Source organism: Thermobia domestica, chromosome 9 (genome assembly GCF_964235325.1).
Source record: "Thermobia domestica chromosome 9, izTheDome1.hap1.1, whole genome shotgun sequence".
Lineage (NCBI taxonomy): Eukaryota > Metazoa > Arthropoda > Insecta > Zygentoma > Lepismatidae > Thermobia > Thermobia domestica.
In genome coordinates this window covers 74,851,754-74,871,949 of record NC_137462.1, presented here as the reverse complement: position 1 = coordinate 74,871,949, position 20,196 = coordinate 74,851,754, and the positions used below count along the sequence as shown (strand labels likewise).

At 37.5% G+C, this 20,196-nt stretch overlaps 1 long non-coding RNA gene across 2 annotated transcripts in view; it reads left to right on the top strand.

Moving 5' to 3' along the window:
- Window positions 1-3,384: 3,384 nt before the first annotated feature.
- Window positions 3,385-20,196, top strand: part of LOC145694755 (uncharacterized) — a 30,038-nt gene continuing 13,226 nt past the window's right edge. The window contains exon 1 of one of the 2 annotated variants that reach the window (XR_014133043.1): window positions 3,385-3,573. This is a non-coding gene — a long non-coding RNA (uncharacterized LOC145694755). The remainder of the gene's footprint in view (window positions 3,574-20,196) is intronic. The other variant, XR_014133044.1, reaches the window with a different exon arrangement.

Genomic DNA, 20,196 nt, shown 5'->3' with positions numbered 1-20,196 from the left:
GAAAGAAGTATGTAATATATTTCTCGGGTTCTGTAGGATAACGTGGGACCAAAACTACGTAAAAACACAATGTTTATAGGTGGAATGAGTTCATGTTGCGGAAAGATAATTGATATTGCTATGTGAGTAATTTGTGAACTGAGTAGACTGGAAATGCCGTATGCTGAATGGAAAATGTTGCAATTACTATTTGCTATTAATTAGAATGGACAAATATAACGTGCATTGCGGCGTTCTAACCCGACTTCGCTTGCTAGCGCTCGCTCGTCAATATTTATTTATTTATTTATTTATTGATACAAGTCATGGCCATTACCGGCATCTATGGCTTTAAGCACGTCAGGTTGAAGTGATGACATCCTCGGCGAGCACACGATCACGGTACGGGGAGGGATATAAGGAACGGATAAGGAAAGAAGCGGCCTGAGGCCTGTAAATTAGATACCATCCCGGCATTTACCTGGTGTGAATGAGGAAATCCCAGGAAAAACCTCATTTAGGATAGCTAGCCTGAAAAAGCTGTTACACCTTTTCGACCGACTGACCCTGCCGGAAATCGATCCCAGGACCAAAGGCAAGAGCATTAGCGGCTACTCATGCTCAGCAATACTGTTTGAAACTCTTTAGTTAGTGGTATGTTTGGCTTTAGGTAGATTAACCTCAAAAACATTTAAGAAAACAGCAATGATTTTCAACAAAAAATGCATTCTCCCAGTAATCCGACATATGGCTAGTTTTCAAAGCACATACTGAGAAAAAAATGTAGGTAGCGTACTCAAAGCGGTAGGTTACATGCGTAATTCCTGTAGTTTTTTGATTTAACGTACAGTAGACGTATAACTGAAAACGCATGTTTTATAATACTTTCCGCATAAGTGTTCAATGTATACGTGCTTTCCGTATGAAACAATATAGGCGTTCAGGATCTCACATACAAATCGACGCAGAATGTCCACAGCAGGATAGAATATAGCTGCAGAATGTAACATAGGTGATATACGGAAAACTGTTAGATGTCAGACATCCTGCAATGGCATGATGTAACATCTAAGGGCAGTGCGTATGTAGCATATGCTCCATACTGATTTCTGTAGTAAGCAAGAGGATTTTGTATATTTGTACAATATACTGCTGTCCGGAGAACGGATTTTTCTTAGTGTGCAGTTCATAAGCAAGGGCGCCCATGTTGTGGTTTCCAAGGGGGGCAAGTATAAGCGACGTTTCAAATATAGTTTCAAATTTTGCTGTAAGTAATGTAAAAATTCTATTGGGTTTTCAGTATTCCCAAGTACAATTTCCTCTTAGGGGGCGATCGTCCCCCCTTGCCCCCCCCTTGATGGGCTCCCTTGTTCATAAGTAATGCAGTTATGTGGGTGCTGAACCTGTGGGTTCAGTATTTCTTGATAAATCCATTAAATGTTGTGCGTGTAATCCACAACACACACGGATATAGGTGGGAATTCATGTCACTTAAGGACCTCCACATTTTAAGGCAGTAATAAATGCGAAAATTGACGATAAGTGATTCGCCTACTTTGATTTTGCGAATAGTTCGTACTATGTGCGACTTTGTCCATGCGGCGTCTAGGGTATGGTCGACGTCGATAAGCTAATAAAACGAAATACTTCAAAAGTTGAAACGGTGGGTGCGTAGACGTAAACCTCGTGTAGCTTAGGTATAGGCTGCATAATTACTTTATTACATCAGTGTTAATGTGCATCCTTAAATTGGGATAGAGCAGTTTCCGCAGTCCAGATCAATAATACGTGGACAAATTCATATTAGTTGAAACCCACATTTCTCGATGAAAATAATGTCATCACGCGTTCTAGACTGTACATGTTTTGGCGCATGCCAGTGATCCACCAGGAACAGGTAAAATTCAGGGGCGCTACAAGAGATAATTGTTCAAATACAGTAAAACCTGCCTTCAACGGACCGTTTATTAAACGGAAAACTGTCTTAAACGGAAATATTTCATGGTCCCATAAATTTTGGAGTGGAAAACGTGTAAAAGTACCTTTATCAAGCGGAAACTGTGTTATGCGGACGACGGAAAGCAAAATAAACCTTTAACGGAATATTCTGAGTTCCAGACTGCAGTGTTTAGAACTTTGTAGGAGGGTAAATATATACATTACATTCTAAAGAGGGTAAATATATATATTACATGTCTGCGATAAATTCTTCGTTCTTTTGTTAAATCTTTCTGGACATTGTTGAACACCCCCACAATTTGTCCTTAATCCCCTCACCTTTATCAAGATTCATATGGAAAGTCGGAAAGGAGAAGACGAAATGGAAGAAGACGACGAATCCGGTACCGAATTCGAAAAAGAGTGTAGAATAAAGACGTATCAAGATGCTCTCAGAAGTTTAAAGGAACTGCAACAACTTATCTTGCAAAAAAAAAAAAAAAAAAAACTGATTTACTTAGTGTAGTTTCTCAGGCTGAAGTGTGTGCGGAAATTCGAGCAGCCAAGCAGCAATGTATGAAGAAAACTCTGCTTGACTACTGGAAAGCATATGCACAGCATATTTTGTATTAATTTTAAACTTTTAAACTAGATATTTATAAGATAATTTTAAAGACTTGGCCCCCCTAACATATTCACGGTCCTCCCAAACCTTTGTAGCTGGTTTCGGCCCTGGTAGTAGGAATGATAGTACCGGTATAATAATAGGCTAGTAGCAGTAGTAGTAGTAGTATAGTACGGTAGTAATGGTAGTAGTAATAATAATAGTATACTAGTAGTAGTAGAGTAGCAGTAATTCGGGTTAGGTTAGGGTAGATTCAGGCAGCGAAATAGTCATATTTAAAGTCCCTTGTACATTAGTTTGCAGCCCTGGAATAACGCCCTTATGGAGGGTTTCATAGAATTAAAGCAACATCTTATTGCTGTATCTATGTTCACAGATGACTTACATATTCTGCGCCTTCATAAATAAATTCCCTAAACATTTGTCTTTTGTTCTGAATTAACACCTTTTACCTGTAAATTGTAATTTTAAAAATGTCCACGTATTCTTAATCCCGTTTCTGCCACTCCAAAACACTTATTAAACCTACAAGAGTTCATTTGGTGCTAAAATAAATTGATATATCATGAATGTCAGTACACTTAAAAAATAGAACATAACTGAGAAAACCTGAAATTTCAATCTTGATACACGTATCAGTGCGCAGCACGAAATGAGATTTAAAAAAAATCCCGGCGTTCTCCCCGCCCTTGATGGGACAAGCCGCAATTATTTACGCATTATTCAGTGCATTGTTTGTGTATAATCTTGTTTGTTTGTTGAATGTAAAACGCAACTCACACAACCGCTGTAACAACATAATGTGTTTTTTATTGTCCAACAGTACACGAACAAATTCCAGGTATGTCTTAAATTATAATCCACCTTGGCATATTATCTCAGCAGTAATACTGTCAACAGAGCTGCCTTGCTTATGGATACACTGCGCATTAAGTGCTCCAGGGTAGTGACGACATTAAGTGACGTCATGTCCTGTTGCTGTGGTTATGTCAACTTAAGAACTCCCAGCATTAAGTGATGAAAGAATAATTGTAAGAAATTTTAAACACCTCTTTAATACATTTTCCACTTTTGCACCTTGGTTTTATAGATAAGTTTTAATGTTGAGTGATTTTTTTTTTAATGTAGTTCAAGTATAACATTCCCGACGGCAAAATAGCAATTAATGTAGTGCTATGATATTTGATTGAACTTCGGAAGTGTAAGTTACGAATATGGGGTATTGTATTAAAATCAGCAGGTAAAATATGTTACTTCGGAAGGGAAGGGTAATATTTAAAGAACTTGTTTATGAAGGTGTGGAACATGTAAGTCATCTATGAAGGTAGATACAGTGTGAAAGTAATATTTGTTTTAGTTTAATATCTCATGATATACCCTTTAGGCTAAAAAGGACAGACATCGTTAAAAAAAATCGTTCATTACTATAGAGTATTGTGGAAATTAGAAATGGAAACAGTTATAAAACAACGGAATTTACATTTCCTTTTAGAAATAGCATCCTCATGCTTTTTAACCTATTTGGGTTAGCTTTGGTGGACCAGTTTTTCGCCTACTTTTTTGCAATAATCTATTCCGATTCGGCCTCTTTAGGGTTTCATACGTTACATTAGGTCATCAACATTAAATTGAGACAGTATTGCCAAGCGAGCGTTAGCGAGTGAAGGCGAGTTAGAGCCCCGCAGGGCACAATGTTTTCTGTCTTCGTTACCATGAATTCATTTGTTTTTCTCTGTACCGGTATATACCATTTTGTATACTCTGTTGACGTTGTCTATTACATCAAATGTTGTTTAACGACAATAAAAATATTCTATTCTATTCCAGTTACCTTTACGGTTTGTATAGGTCCCTACTGCCTTTCAAAAATTCTGTACAATACTTTCTTGACAACTTGAACACCACTGTCAACTCATTTCTCCTGTAAATCATCCTGGTTTGGCCAGTTTTGGCCCCCCAATACTAAAAATATACCCCTATTTGTTTGTTCGCACATACCGATACTACACTTAAAACAAGTAAAATTCAGGGATGCCATTCAGAAAAAAAAAAAAAAAATGTAGTGTAAAAGTTAAAGCCACACCAGCGTTGTAAGGTATTACCGAGTTCTGTCACTGATTTTTTCGTAATAGTTTCTGTATTATTGTCTTTCCGCCTACTAGTACCCACCAACTCTACAGCTTTCGTTTTTTTACTTTAGTTGTGATTGTATTTCGCAAGTACACAAACCAGATTGTGCTAAGTGGCCATTAGAAATGACATGAATGTTATCTAGCCGAGTCAGGGCAGGAGTGCTGCAGTGATGCCTGCCTGAGTGTGCGTCCGTATGGAGCAGGCGCGTCAGCGATGGTGAGAATGAATATTAGACGAAATATCAGCATGAGAGCAATAAACAAGGTTATGAAGTTCGTCAGTATAGATTGATTAATAAGGTAGGAACCGATTTTAAATTATGGATTATATGAGTTTACGGATTTATGGATTATATGAGTTCACGGATGGATCCGATATGAGATAAACGGAATAGAGCATAATATGGCAGTGTTTTAAACACGATGTGTATGTTACAATAATGGAGGAAAATACAGAAATATAGAGCTGAAACTAATAAGAGGAGTTCGCGTCTGAACCAAATTGGGCCCAATTTTTGATGCTGTCCCTTTCATGGGGGGTTTAACTTTACAGTGCCCGCTCCAGCTGGTATACTCACGCAGAAACGAGAAATTACACTGTTAATTTTACGAAAATGGGTCAAAACGTCTCTACCCTTAAACTAACCAGTTCCTACTCCTACCCTACTTAGTCCTATCTTAGTCTACTATATAGTACCCTTTTAAAGTGTTCCTACTCATCGATGCGCAGCTGGAGCGTGTATTGTAAAGTTTATCCTTATGAGGAAGTAAATTTGTAAAACCTACGGAAGAAATATTACTTGTTTTCACTATAGAATTGTACAGGTGCTCAAAACATATCTAACCTTTACACGTATAAGGTAGAAATACGAAATGGAAAGCGTATTCTTTACTACGTAGTTCTCCATATAAAAGACATGATGAAGTGAAATGCTATGACAAGACAGTGTACACAATGCCGCAAGACTGTGCCACACAAGGCATGTGCTTAATGCTTTATATAGTATTTTTCTACCATCCTCGTTTATACATATAGCAGCGCTGACGCATCTGCTTATAACGGATACACTCCTCGCTCATGCTCGGAACCCTTCCTGCGCTCCTGCCCTGTTCGGTTAAATAGCATTCGTGGTTTATGCGGTGCAGTTTTTATGCCATATGTGCATACGCTTAGTCCTGCTAAAGTCAATCTCCGATCATTAAAGCAACTCTTCTTTTAATAAACAGTTTGTAAGGCAGTAAGAGTGCATTTTCTGCCGAGAGAAGTTCATATTTCTTGAATATAAGCATCCCTTCTATGGCAACGTAGTACAGGAACGAAGTTTTTTTTGTATGCGTTTGTAATTTTGACGTCCTAAGAACGTGTGTTTAATAGAGGGCTCTATCTCAATCCCCCCTCTAAAAATTTACTTACATAATACAGCGGTGGGATGTTGTTTATATTGTTGTTTGGAAACATGAAAACAAAAAGGATTCATTATTTTGGTTATTTCTGGACAATAAGAAGTTTGCAACATTTAACAGTTGAAAGATACTAATTTTGCGAAGTAATACAATACAGACGAATAAGTATCTAGCGAAGATCATACAAACTATGAATATAGGAAATACTTGTGATTATTACTTAAGAATGAACGACGGAAATGAAAGAAGATTAATTCTAGGTAAGGTGTATTATAACAACAAGAAATAAATAGCAGCACAACGTGGAAAACAGGTTCATGTGCGTCTAATCCGAGGCCGCACGGTGCGGAAGGTTAACCATACTTTCTTATTGTGGAGTCAGTTCACATATTTTGTGCGTAGGTTTGTTACCTTATGCTCAGCATAATGTAACATGGCCCGATGCTTTTGAACACCTTGTATGTTGGTAGGAAAATTTTAAAATTTATTTAGAATGTTAATAGAAACTTTTATTTTATAGTAGAGCAAACCGTAGGTTGAGAATTTTGCGTAAATTTCAGTAAAACAGAGCGTTTCAATATAGGTTAGATGAAGATTACATGATTATTAATTATATTTTATATATTTTACGTATTTATCCATGAATATATTATTATTTTAGACAAATAAGTGTATATTTCAACGTTTTCAATGGTTTTCAGTTCATTTCTATTCATATTTCGGCATAGGGAATCTTCACAAGAAAGCTAAAAATTTTATTTCGTAAAATCTTCTTCAAAATTCCAAAATTAATAAAGTCAGCCATAATTTCTTCTTGGTGCATCTCTTTGTTTCGAAGTAAAATTATCTGATTGGCTAATCCACAATCACAGCTGCGGCTGAGATTTCGGTTCTCTTTGATCTTCACTCAGAAGCCTATCATCCTATGATTACGTCATCATTATCTTCCAATTGGGGATCATCTTCTCGTAACTCTTTGTCTTACGGCGTCAGCCATTTCAAGAGTCAGACGTGCAGTGTTTAGCGTCTGCGAAAAAGTGGAATAATTTGTAATCACGTGAAAATTGTGTCAAATTCTTCGTTTTGGCGAATATTGGAAGAGATAACTGCACGACGTTTGGTGTTTCAACAAATTGTTAATTCGGAAATAGTACAATTGTGAAGTAATTTCGCATAACATAACGGATACTAGCCTGTAGCTATCCAGTGGTATGGAATGAGCTCCTTAGCAAATTTTGCGTTCTCGGTCCACCAGAGAACCTAAGAGAAGAAAGAGGAGACGGTGGAAGAGAGAGAAAGAATATTGAGTAGTGGTGCAGACACGAGGAAGAAGAAGTCAAGCCACGCTCGATGGCTTTTCTGGAAAGGTGCTGAAGGAGTTTCCAAAAACCTATTTTTGAGACCACGTATCACGAGTTTCCCAGGAACCTCGGGTGGAAGTTATCAGGACTTTTTTGTTGTTTAACATATCCGTTTAATCTTGGTGTAAGAAGAGGATGTCAAGTAAGTAAGGAACAGTGAAAGTGAAACTCAGGTATTTGGATTCAAATTTTTCCTTGTTCTGGCAAACTATCATGAGTGAATATATTTTCTGGTGTTTGTGTAATACTTGTAATATGAAGCACTAAATTCGTAAAGTTTCCCTCAACGCCGCACGCATGTAGATTTAGGCAATGTGACACCGTGTTTTCATTCGATGGGGGGGAAAGAAAGCTAGAATCTCAGCACAGGAGCGATTGTCGTAATCTCAAGAAAATGTGTGTACCACACACACATTTTCCCCAGTGTTGAAAGATGTTTAGATTCCCCAAGAATCTAGAAATTATTCATTTGCGGTAATTCTGCTCAAAATTCAACCTTTATTCATTTTGGCATGTTTTCTTTGGTTTGACGTAGAATGATTATGAATGTTGAATATGTAAACAAGTGTCAGTTTCACGGCTATTTGTCTAGTGCAAGGGTACATGCATCTTGCGTACCGATAACCGAAAACGTTCATCAATAGGTTAAACCTACGTACTATTTTAGAAATCTGATACCCATCAAGTTATAAAATGCAATGTTGATAATTACTAGTAAATATTTTTCCTTCTTTTTAAGAAATTGAATATATTCTGAACGACACTAATGCAAAACTAACCACTGCGTCTTCGGTAGAAGTGTGGTAGCGAAAATAAAATATAAATGCAAGTTAAGTATGGTGCTTTAGGAAATGTATGTGTGATTTTTTTTTTTTTTATTAATATATATATATACTTGTTTAGGTTAAGTTAGTTTAGTTAGATTAGGGCTTTAGGTTTAAGTTGTGTGAATATATTATATGCATGTCTTGCCTGTGCTAGATTGTCATGTGGGTCCGAGCTGACAAGAGGTCGCGAAGAGCGTAAATCCTCTACGCCGGCCACGAAATCGATGCACAGAAGAGTGTAAGCACCAAGGAATATATGTAAACAAAAGGCAAATTAAGCTAACCACAATCTGTAGGCAGTGAATTTATTATTTTCGGTAGTGTTTTGTATTTTCTATTGTACTCTTTTGTTTGTTTTGCGTGTCGATACCATGGAAATGCTCTAGAAGGCAAGAATATTCAATGAATATCAAAGAATATGAATATTTCGAGAATATAAACAAAAGTAAATAATGTTTTGGCTTTGAAAGTATAGAAATCGATTTTATTAAATTTTATTCAGATGGGTATGTCAGTTCAATGTAAATATTTTCCTGTTAACGAATATTTTGTGTTACATTCATGAATATTTTGAAAGAAAATAAAACTTACTAGCCGTGAATGCATCTTTCTTTTTGAATACGAAATCTAACTAGCTTGTAATTTTGAGAAATAGTAGAAATATGTAGTCGATGTTTTGGTATGCATGCGAAGCATGATAAAAACAAGAGCAGTATGCGCAGAATAAGTTTACTGGGGAAATGAGATAGCTGTGAAATTCAGGGAAGAGACTTTCCTTAGTGTGACCGAGTTGAAAACAACCGAATCTGTAGAAATTTCTCATTTTATCAGTTTCGATCAAAATCTTAGTTTGGATTTTTTTTTTTTTTAAATTACAAAATTCTGTTTCAAAAGATTTTTTTTTAATTCAGATAGGACTTTCACAGACAACATCAAGATCTTCTTTGTGCTCAGTGCCAGCTCCACTCGGAGGTCGGTGTCCTGTGTCTGTAGTCGTGGTTCACAGCCTATTTCCGGATGGGATGTGAATGATGAACTGCAGGCCTGGATGTCGGGCTGTGAGTTGAGATGGAAGAGAGTTTGGAAGCTTTATATTTCGGGCCAAATTTGAGTTCTATTTTCCGTAGATGATTGGCATGGTGAGTGTATCAGTGACTGCTGATGACGAGCCCATACGGGCCCAGTAGGTTCGGTGTCACTAGTCAGTGATGCATTCAACATAGCATGTAATCTCAAGGAAAGGGAACATCATACAAGAAAACAAACACAACAATTCATATTTTATTATTATTATTATATTTTTTTTTTTTTTTGTAAAAATGGCGACCCTTATCCAGGATTTCTGTTGTTTCAATCCTACGCGAGCGCTAAGGAAAACAAGCAATCACAGCAGAGTAATTGTAATGGGGATAATTACGACAATCGCTACATTGAATGAAACATGGTCACTTCTGAATCTATATGTGCGTGATGTTGTGGGAAACAATCTTCAATGAAAGTGGAAATGTCTGTGGGTAGCAGATCAAGTAACGAATCTCGGCATCCGAGTGAATATATATGCTGTTCAGACGAAATTGCTGGGTTTAGTGTTTATTGTGACAGCTGTTTTAGATGGGTGCATGCCCAATGTTATGGCTTGTCCGAGGAACAAGTACAGGAGTTAGACAAAAGTAGTGAGCCGTGGCTATGTAAGCCCTGCCTGGCGAAACAGGCGACAGTGTTGCCACTGCCGAAATCTTCGGAAACTGAAAGTGATGAAGGCGAACGTGGAACGCGGGGTAGTCCGAACAATTCTGAGAAAGAGGAAGGAAGTCGAGGAAACGTAGCTTCCGGTTCAAATGTGCAACTAACGGACTTCGCGGCCATGATGGAACGCTTCAGTCAAACGTTAACTGTAACCCTAAACGAAAGATTTCAAGTGATGAGCAATCGGGTTGACAGTAAATTTCAGGATATTCATAATAACTTTCAGGCAGTGAATCAGAAATTGGACAATGTAAAATTTGAATTGTTACAAACGATAAATGAAAAAGTAGCCCATGTGAACGAAGACGTAGAGGCGGTTAGGTCGGAAGTTCGCGACTTATATACCTCTGTTGGGAATTATCAGAATAAAATAGACGCGCGGGTAGATGCCGTTGAGGAAGGTCTCCGGTTATCGGTTGAAGCGCAGAATCGACGATGTGACGACTTGACAAAGGAGTTCTCACATCTCGAACTCAGTACCCAAAGGTCGTGTCAGGCACTTGAAGCCAGGATTCAGACGTTAGAGGGAAAAACGAACCAAAGAAAAGATAAACGGTGTAGTCGTAAGCGAGCGCGAGACTTTGTTGTCGGTGATGGAATCGAGTCTGACGGGACCGAGTCAGACATCCAAGTGGATGTACCGGTCTCTTCAGTTGGGGAGACTCGTACTATTCCCACGGTGACTGTCTCTGTCTGTCAGCCGACCAACATTCACGGCACAAATGTCCTTCCCTTTGAATTATCTTCACGTACGTTGAATTTAAACAAGTCACATATGTCCGGTGTTGAGGCAATAGGTAGTCAGGCGTTGTCCAGGAGGTCGAATCCATTGTTAGTTTCGCCTCAGGTGTCAGGATTTTCCAATCCTAGTTGTCGGTTGAACCATGTGGTGTCCTCTAGTAGTGTAGCAGACATGACTCCTTCGTGTGCTGGAGTTCAGGAGGGAATATGTGGTCACGCGGTGGTATCAATGCCAGACAACTTAATTTCTGGACAAAATTACCAACACTATTCCATTTTCGGTCAAAATCAATTGGGTGCAAAGAGCCCCGTGGTTGGCCACAATTCTCCCGTGAACCCCAGTAGAAGCGAGGAAGGCATTGGTAAGCGAACTCTAAATTTAAGACTCTCTGAATTAAATCACTTACCTACATTTTCTGGTGAATACGGTTTGGCTAGAACATTTCTAGAAAATTTGGAACAAACTTTTAAGGTAATTTCGGCGTCTGAACACGAACGTCTAACCTTGGTACCTTGTTGCTTAACAGCTGGGGCCAAGACATGGTTCCAGACTGTATGTCAAGACATAAATAGTTACGCGGATTTTGTGCGTCTGTTCCGAGAACACTATTTTTCGGCGAGAATGGAAAGGTTGCAAAAGAAGTTCATTCAGGGAATGAAATACGATCGAGCAAAGTACAGCCGATTAACGGACTTTGCGTGGAAAATAGTGGCAGAATATTATGCTGTGGCACAACACCCGGATGAAAGTGAACTGATAGAGATAGTCTTGGATTGCTTACCAGCTGGTGACGCCAAGTTGTTGAGAGCTGTTGAGCCAAAGAACATTCAGCACCTTATGGTGAAAATAGCTGAAATAGAGGGACATCCAGAGCCTAGTGAACCGGTCACGGACAAGAAGTTTAGACGCTTTCAGGTACGTCAGGCGAAAGTCGTCAAAAAGACAGAAAAGTTAGGGAAACAAACCACCAAAGATACTTCGTCTCAGACGGAGGAAGACGAAAGCAAGAGAAAGGAAGGAAATTCCAATGGCAAAGGAGATGACCGATTTTCCGGAAACCGGGGTCGAAGAAGGAACTTCCAGTCCCGAAGACCTTGGCCCAATCAAGGAAGACCGAATTGGGTAAGAGAGAGTAATGGAAATCGGAATGCTCCGTATGGGTACAACCAACGCTACTATCCAGCAGCGATGAGTTATGGGTATCCGCGGGGTACATCTCAGACATGCGCGCCAAACGCGATGACCTCATCAGGAGCGCAAGCCTATCCAGGATACGCGCCGAATTTACTTCCTGGAGGGGGAGTGGCGCCTCCCACGTCCACTTCTTCCCCAGGAGTGAACATGGCGATGTCCACTGGATGGCCTCCGCAATACACGTCATTCGTACCGACGATGGCTCAGCCACCGGAAACGAACGGGAATAGTTTGGGAAATGCATACCGCAGCCCTCATTAGGGGAGAGTGTGGACTGCGATGTGGATTCCTCAACTCCCCAGAAAGAACAAGATCGGTTAGCGAGTAGTCAAAATTCCAATTTGGTAACAACCTCGTTCGATTTTGATACTAACCTTCTAAATTCAAAATTCAATGTTTTGGCAGATTCCGAAATTCGGGGATTTTAGAAAATTACATGCCATCTGGAAGGGTTCTCAATTGTAGTGAGAACCAGTCCAAATGGAGTAATTTTCTAAAAGCAGCCCAAGATTTGTGTAATCACTCTTGGTGTGATGCTCTCGGATGTACTCCAGCGGAGCGTTTCTTAACGTATTCAGCATCCAAGAGCTTCAAGGAAAACTTCATTTGGCCAAAAGAGACGGTGCAGGTAAATGAAGACAAGAAATTTGTAGTTTCTGTTCCGGCAGCAGAACCGAAGAAGGAAAGAAAGCTGCGGAAACAGCAAGACGTCGTTACAGAAGGTTCTTTGGTGATGGTGAAAACTCACCATATATCGTCTATACCCAAAAAGGTGTTTGCAAAATTTATGCACACATACGTCGGACCTTACCAAGTGGTATCTCTGTCTCGAAATTCAGCGAGATTGCAGACTCTGAAGGGAGAAAATATAGGAGTTCAGAGTTTTGACAATCTGAAACTGTTTCGCTGTTCAGAAGAGAAAAGAAAGGAATTATTAGAAGGATGAAAAAAAAAAAAAAAAAAAGAAAAAAACCAGTTATAGGTTAAGATTAGGTTAAGCTTGATTAGAATGTATAGTTGTAATTAGAATTGAAGGAAAAAAAAAAAAGATGTTTTATCTTGTATAGTCTCTAGTAATTTAGTAGTAACGAAAAAAAAAAAAAAAAAAACAACTTAAGAAGAACTCATAAGTTCAGATTTTTTTTTTTTCTCCGAAGCTCCCGGAGGATGTTACCTTATGCTCAGCATAATGTAACATGGCCCGATGCTTTTGAACACCTTGTATGTTGGTAGGAAAATTTTAAAATTTATTTAGAATGTTAATAGAAACTTTTATTTTATAGTAGAGCAAACCGTAGGTTGAGAATTTTGCGTAAATTTCAGTAAAACAGAGCGTTTCAATATAGGTTAGATGAAGATTACATGATTATTAATTATATTTTATATATTTTACGTATTTATCCATGAATATATTATTATTTTAGACAAATAAGTGTATATTTCAACGTTTTCAATGGTTTTCAGTTCATTTCTATTCATATTTCGGCATAGGGAATCTTCACAAGAAAGCTAAAAATTTTATTTCGTAAAATCTTCTTCAAAATTCCAAAATTAATAAAGTCAGCCATAATTTCTTCTTGGTGCATCTCTTTGTTTCGAAGTAAAATTATCTGATTGGCTAATCCACAATCACAGCTGCGGCTGAGATTTCGGTTCTCTTTGATCTTCACTCAGAAGCCTATCATCCTATGATTACGTCATCATTATCTTCCAATTGGGGATCATCTTCTCGTAACTCTTTGTCTTACGGCGTCAGCCATTTCAAGAGTCAGACGTGCAGTGTTTAGCGTCTGCGAAAAAGTGGAATAATTTGTAATCACGTGAAAATTGTGTCAAATTCTTCGTTTTGGCGAATATTGGAAGAGATAACTGCACGACGTTTGGTGTTTCAACAAATTGTTAATTCGGAAATAGTACAATTGTGAAGTAATTTCGCATAACATAACGGATACTAGCCTGTAGCTATCCAGTGGTATGGAATGAGCTCCTTAGCAAATTTTGCGTTCTCGGTCCACCAGAGAACCTAAGAGAAGAAAGAGGAGACGGTGGAAGAGAGAGAAAGAATATTGAGTAGTGGTGCAGACACGAGGAAGAAGAAGTCAAGCCACGCTCGATGGCTTTTCTGGAAAGGTGCTGAAGGAGTTTCCAAAAACCTATTTTTGAGACCACGTATCACGAGTTTCCCAGGAACCTCGGGTGGAAGTTATCAGGACTTTTTTGTTGTTTAACATATCCGTTTAATCTTGGTGTAAGAAGAGGATGTCAAGTAAGTAAGGAACAGTGAAAGTGAAACTCAGGTATTTGGATTCAAATTTTTCCTTGTTCTGGCAAACTATCATGAGTGAATATATTTTCTGGTGTTTGTGTAATACTTGTAATATGAAGCACTAAATTCGTAAAGTTTCCCTCAACGCCGCACGCATGTAGATTTAGGCAATGTGACACCGTGTTTTCATTCGATGGGGGGGAAAGAAAGCTAGAATCTCAGCACAGGAGCGATTGTCGTAATCTCAAGAAAATGTGTGTACCACACACACATTTTCCCCAGTGTTGAAAGATGTTTAGATTCCCCAAGAATCTAGAAATTATTCATTTGCGGTAATTCTGCTCAAAATTCAACCTTTATTCATTTTGGCATGTTTTCTTTGGTTTGACGTAGAATGATTATGAATGTTGAATATGTAAACAAGTGTCAGTTTCACGGCTATTTGTCTAGTGCAAGGGTACATGCATCTTGCGTACCGATAACCGAAAACGTTCATCAATAGGTTAAACCTACGTACTATTTTAGAAATCTGATACCCATCAAGTTATAAAATGCAATGTTGATAATTACTAGTAAATATTTTTCCTTCTTTTTAAGAAATTGAATATATTCTGAACGACACTAATGCAAAACTAACCACTGCGTCTTCGGTAGAAGTGTGGTAGCGAAAATAAAATATAAATGCAAGTTAAGTATGGTGCTTTAGGAAATGTATGTGTGATTTTTTTTTTTTTTATTAATATATATATACTTGTTTAGGTTAAGTTAGTTTAGTTAGATTAGGGCTTTAGGTTTAAGTTGTGTGAATATATTATATGCATGTCTTGCCTGTGCTAGATTGTCATGTGGGTCCGAGCTGACAAGAGGTCGCGAAGAGCGTAAATCCTCTACGCCGGCCACGAAATCGATGCACAGAAGAGTGTAAGCACCAAGGAATATATGTAAACAAAAGGCAAATTAAGCTAACCACAATCTGTAGGCAGTGAATTTATTATTTTCGGTAGTGTTTTGTATTTTCTATTGTACTCTTTTGTTTGTTTTGCGTGTCGATACCATGGAAATGCTCTAGAAGGCAAGAATATTCAATGAATATCAAAGAATATGAATATTTCGAGAATATAAACAAAAGTAAATAATGTTTTGGCTTTGAAAGTATAGAAATCGATTTTATTAAATTTTATTCAGATGGGTATGTCAGTTCAATGTAAATATTTTCCTGTTAACGAATATTTTGTGTTACATTCATGAATATTTTGAAAGAAAATAAAACTTACTAGCCGTGAATGCATCTTTCTTTTTGAATACGAAATCTAACTAGCTTGTAATTTTGAGAAATAGTAGAAATATGTAGTCGATGTTTTGGTATGCATGCGAAGCATGATAAAAACAAGAGCAGTATGCGCAGAATAAGTTTACTGGGGAAATGAGATAGCTGTGAAATTCAGGGAAGAGACTTTCCTTAGTGTGACCGAGTTGAAAACAACCGAATCTGTAGAAATTTCTCATTTTATCAGTTTCGATCAAAATCTTAGTTTGGATTTTTTTTTTTTTTAAATTACAAAATTCTGTTTCAAAAGATTTTTTTTTAATTCAGATAGGACTTTCACAGACAACATCAAGATCTTCTTTGTGCTCAGTGCCAGCTCCACTCGGAGGTCGGTGTCCTGTGTCTGTAGTCGTGGTTCACAGCCTATTTCCGGATGGGATGTGAATGATGAACTGCAGGCCTGGATGTCGGGCTGTGAGTTGAGATGGAAGAGAGTTTGGAAGCTTTATATTTCGGGCCAAATTTGAGTTCTATTTTCCGTAGATGATTGGCATGGTGAGTGTATCAGTGACTGCTGATGACGAGCCCATACGGGCCCAGTAGGTTCGGTGTCACTAGTCAGTGATGCATTCAACATAGCATGTAATCTCAAGGAAAGGGAACATCATACAAGAAAACAAACACAACAATTCATATTTTATTATTATTATTATATTTTTTTTTTTTTTTGTAAAAGGTTTTACAAGTTTTTGCACCCTTAAAATCAGGGTTTGAAAAAAAAACTGTTAAAAAAAACAACGCACCTGGGCCCATGGGATATTTTCGGGTTTAATTGGTTTTTTTCGAAGTATTTCCGTGTCTTTGGGGTAAAAGTATTAAAATGTAATTTATATTTCAAGATTATCATTGTCCCAACTTGCAACAATATTCTATTGACTGCTGTTTTGGGGGAAAAAAAAAGCCGCTATTTTGAAATTTTACATTGAATCGCCGAGAAAATCTATACAGCAAATTTAGAATGTCTCGTGCTTCTACTCTCAAAATTTCAACTTGAAAGTCCTGTAGCGTGGGTAACAGGCGTGGTTTGAAACATGGCCATCATTTTGAAATTTTACGTCGGTATGCCGCCAAATTCTATATAGGAAATTTAGTGTGTCGTTTTTGTACCCTGAAAATTTAAACTTAAAAGACCGAAAGTGGTGTCCTGTAGTAGTGTGGTTACTGGCAGACGAAAGAACAAATGTAGTTCGAATCATCCTAGGAGCCTCAGTGATATTCGCCAAATGTTTTGTTGAAGTTCACTTCCGATACTTTGTGTGTTCAATTACGCGAATTTCCCAAGCAATTGTTCAAAGACTGTTCTTTCCAGAAAATTAATTTAAAACAATTAAAGATATAATTCATATTTTATAAAGTAAGTGTTTCAAAATGTCTTAAATTAAATTAAATATTATCCAGCGTAAAATGAATATCTTTTATTGTTAAAGTATTCACTTCCGATGCTTTGTGCGTTCAATTGCAGGAACTTTCCGAGCACTTCTTTTACTTTTTTTTTCTTTCGAAAATGCAGCTTTCTTTCTGTTCATCGAAACTTCAACTAGTACGGAATTTTGAATTGAGCACTTGAAGTAATAAGCGTAACGCAATCTTCGGAACTTCGGACATTAAGCTTTTAAATTTGACAATAATTTTTACGCTATTGGTGGTATTGATTCTACAGAATACTTATTTGAAGAGTAGCAACAAATAACTGAACTAAACTGTTGTTTTTGGAAAATCAAATTTTACTGAAAAATACTTGTGTTACCATCAAAGGAAATAAAAACTAATACTAATAGTTTTACTAATGAACTACATATGTATTGGTAGTATCGGCACCTATGGCCTTAAACCCGTCAAATGTACGAGGGATAACGTCCTTCGGCGTCGCCGAGTCGGTGCGCACACTATTCACGGAAAGTATTTTCTAAAATATAAAATTGTATATTTTACTTCAAACAGGCTATAAGCATAATCCATATATTAATTTGTTCTACAATTATCTCAAGCTAAGGTAAGGTTTCTTATTCATTCAGAACTTTATAAATGTCTTATGTTGAAGGGTGTTGTATACCTTAACGCGAAAGCATTTAATTCGCCCAAGGAAAGACCAAAATCTGATAAAAATAACTTTTAATGTGATGACCTTAGTTTTACCAATAATATACTAACAAAAAGCTCAAAAACCCAGATTTTTTTTTTCAGCTGGGTTCAACCCGAATAAGCCTACCGGTTTTTTCGGACTGGGCCCACTTGGGCAAACCCTGCTTAAAATAGGGTAACAACGAGACCCAAAGGGTAATATTGTTGGAATTCTCCCCAGCCACAAAATCCACAGTGGTTTTATTACAATAGGTTAAAAAAAAAAAATCTTCAAAAATATACTTCAAAGCATAGATTGACATAATAACCTTAATGTGGTTATAATTACTTCGTTTAATTATTTTCTTAGAACGCGCCTAGTTTCAGAATTGGCTTAATATATGTATTTATCAAGACATCACGATAATAGAATACAATTGAAAAAAGTTCGGGAATCATGCATAACTAATTCTATAAGATGTGTGGAGTGCTTCTGTTATGAAGACACATATGGAGATCACGTTCTACCTTATTACTGTAAAAACAGATTTGCCGGTTATATAAATGAGTTCCTTAGACATTATTCTTTGTTTGAAAAGTAATATATTTTACCCTAATAATTCCAATTGTGATTCGGATCGTTCTCAATCTGCACCATTGTAAATATCTGTATTAAATCATCAAAGCATATTTTCCTTATGGTGAGCGTGAAGTTGAGCGTAGCTCAAAAGTTTTAGCACGAGTTGGGCGCGCTCCTTTTAGAAGCTTTAAGTTTGAGCGTGACTTAACTCATTTTTTACACTCTGAGTTTGAGCTAATCTAAGCTTGTTTCAAAAGTGAGCATTTACAATCCTGTATATATATAGTAGAGCGTCGATTATCCGAAGTAATTAGGGGACATGGGTGTTCGGAAAACTGGTTTGTTCGGATAATCGAACTGTATTGGACTGCACTGTACTGGACTGTACTTCTACAGCCAGTGCCAAACCGACAGAAGTGTGCTGATTGTTGAAACACAGCGACTGTCGGCTTGGCTGGTCAGCAGCGCCTTATGAAGACCCCATTAGAAGCAATGTTTCGCCAGCGGTGGCTCAGTGCGGCGACTACTGTGGGAAACTTGGTTTGGGAGTGAGGGGGATGATGGACGGTAGGGTGGGAGAGTAACAGGTGCGAGCGAGTACACAGTTCGGTTAAGCGGTCGTTCAGTTGACCGACGTTCGGATAATCGACGCTCTACTGTATATAGTCGCTATGTACAGGCAGGGCTATGAATTGAGGGCTGTGATTGGCAGAGGGAAAGGTTAGGTTTGTAGTTACGAGAAGTCTCTTGAGTTCCTTGCCTCAGCCAGTCACAAGCCTCAACTTATAACTCCACCTCTACACAACCACGATATATAAATATATGTTCACATATCTCCGATGTGTTCATAACAATCTTTGAAGGTGAATGCAATATCTGCATTCGAAACATCAGAAGTCAATATTTTCTGTTGGCTGATAGCCCGAGAAAAGTTATTTGAAGTTAACTGTGGTTCATTTTAGCCCATTACACATCAAATCACGCAGGAAAAGAAATCAGAAATGTCACCCACAGAGTCAAATTTAATGAAACTTCGTTTACTTGTTAACACTATTTAGGTGTGAAGACCTGTGAACTCTTCCTTCCGTTGTTCTAATAGTTTGTGGAGAAAGAGAACCAAAGTAGCAGAATTGCAGATTTCCGGATCGTTCTCGAGAGCTTCTAATATTGCATAACGCATAATACAGAAAATCATATCCCAGTATATAAGCAGTGTATCAATTTAAAATTTTATCTTAAGTCCATGAAGATCTGTAGATGTAGAAAAAAGATATATCATCAAGGTTACCGTACATTAAGGGTGTAAAATGCACCCTTGCACCTCAAAATAGTTAACTTTTTGTATACAGTTCTCATTTTAGGACATGTGCGTTATCACTATAAGGCAGAGAATAGTTTTCCTGCCGCTTTCTTGGATAAATTGTAGCTGAAGGTATGGTCTAAGAGTCTGAAATAATATTCACTTATATTTAATTTTCTTATTAATATCGGTTGCGTGCAAATTAATGATATTCTGACTAGTATATTGTGGCTACAAATATGATTTTTTCTGCACGAAATCGGTTCCCCTTTCCTTCCATGCTCCTATTCTTATATTGTCTTCAGCATTTACTGTAGATATACGCAATAGGGTCTTATATTTGAATGCCTTTGATACAGGTAATAGTATCTGCATATTATTTCTACAGAACATATTACATATATAATGTTTATATTATTTTGCTAAAATATTTTATTTCTCACTTTGCGGAATTATGCTGGTTTGTAATCAATACTCACCACCAATTGTGTAAGTAAACCCACGATTTTCCTATTTTAGTGCTCAAAAATAACGAATGCAACATCCAGTGTTCTTATATTAAAATCGGTAATTTTAGATGCGACCTTATATTAGTGCTCTACTTCAGTCCCTTTCTGTATATTTATTAATGATAGAAATTAATGAATATTTGTAATAATTTATAATGGTAAGTTTCGCATTTACATTTTATTACCTTTTACAGAGGTAAAACTG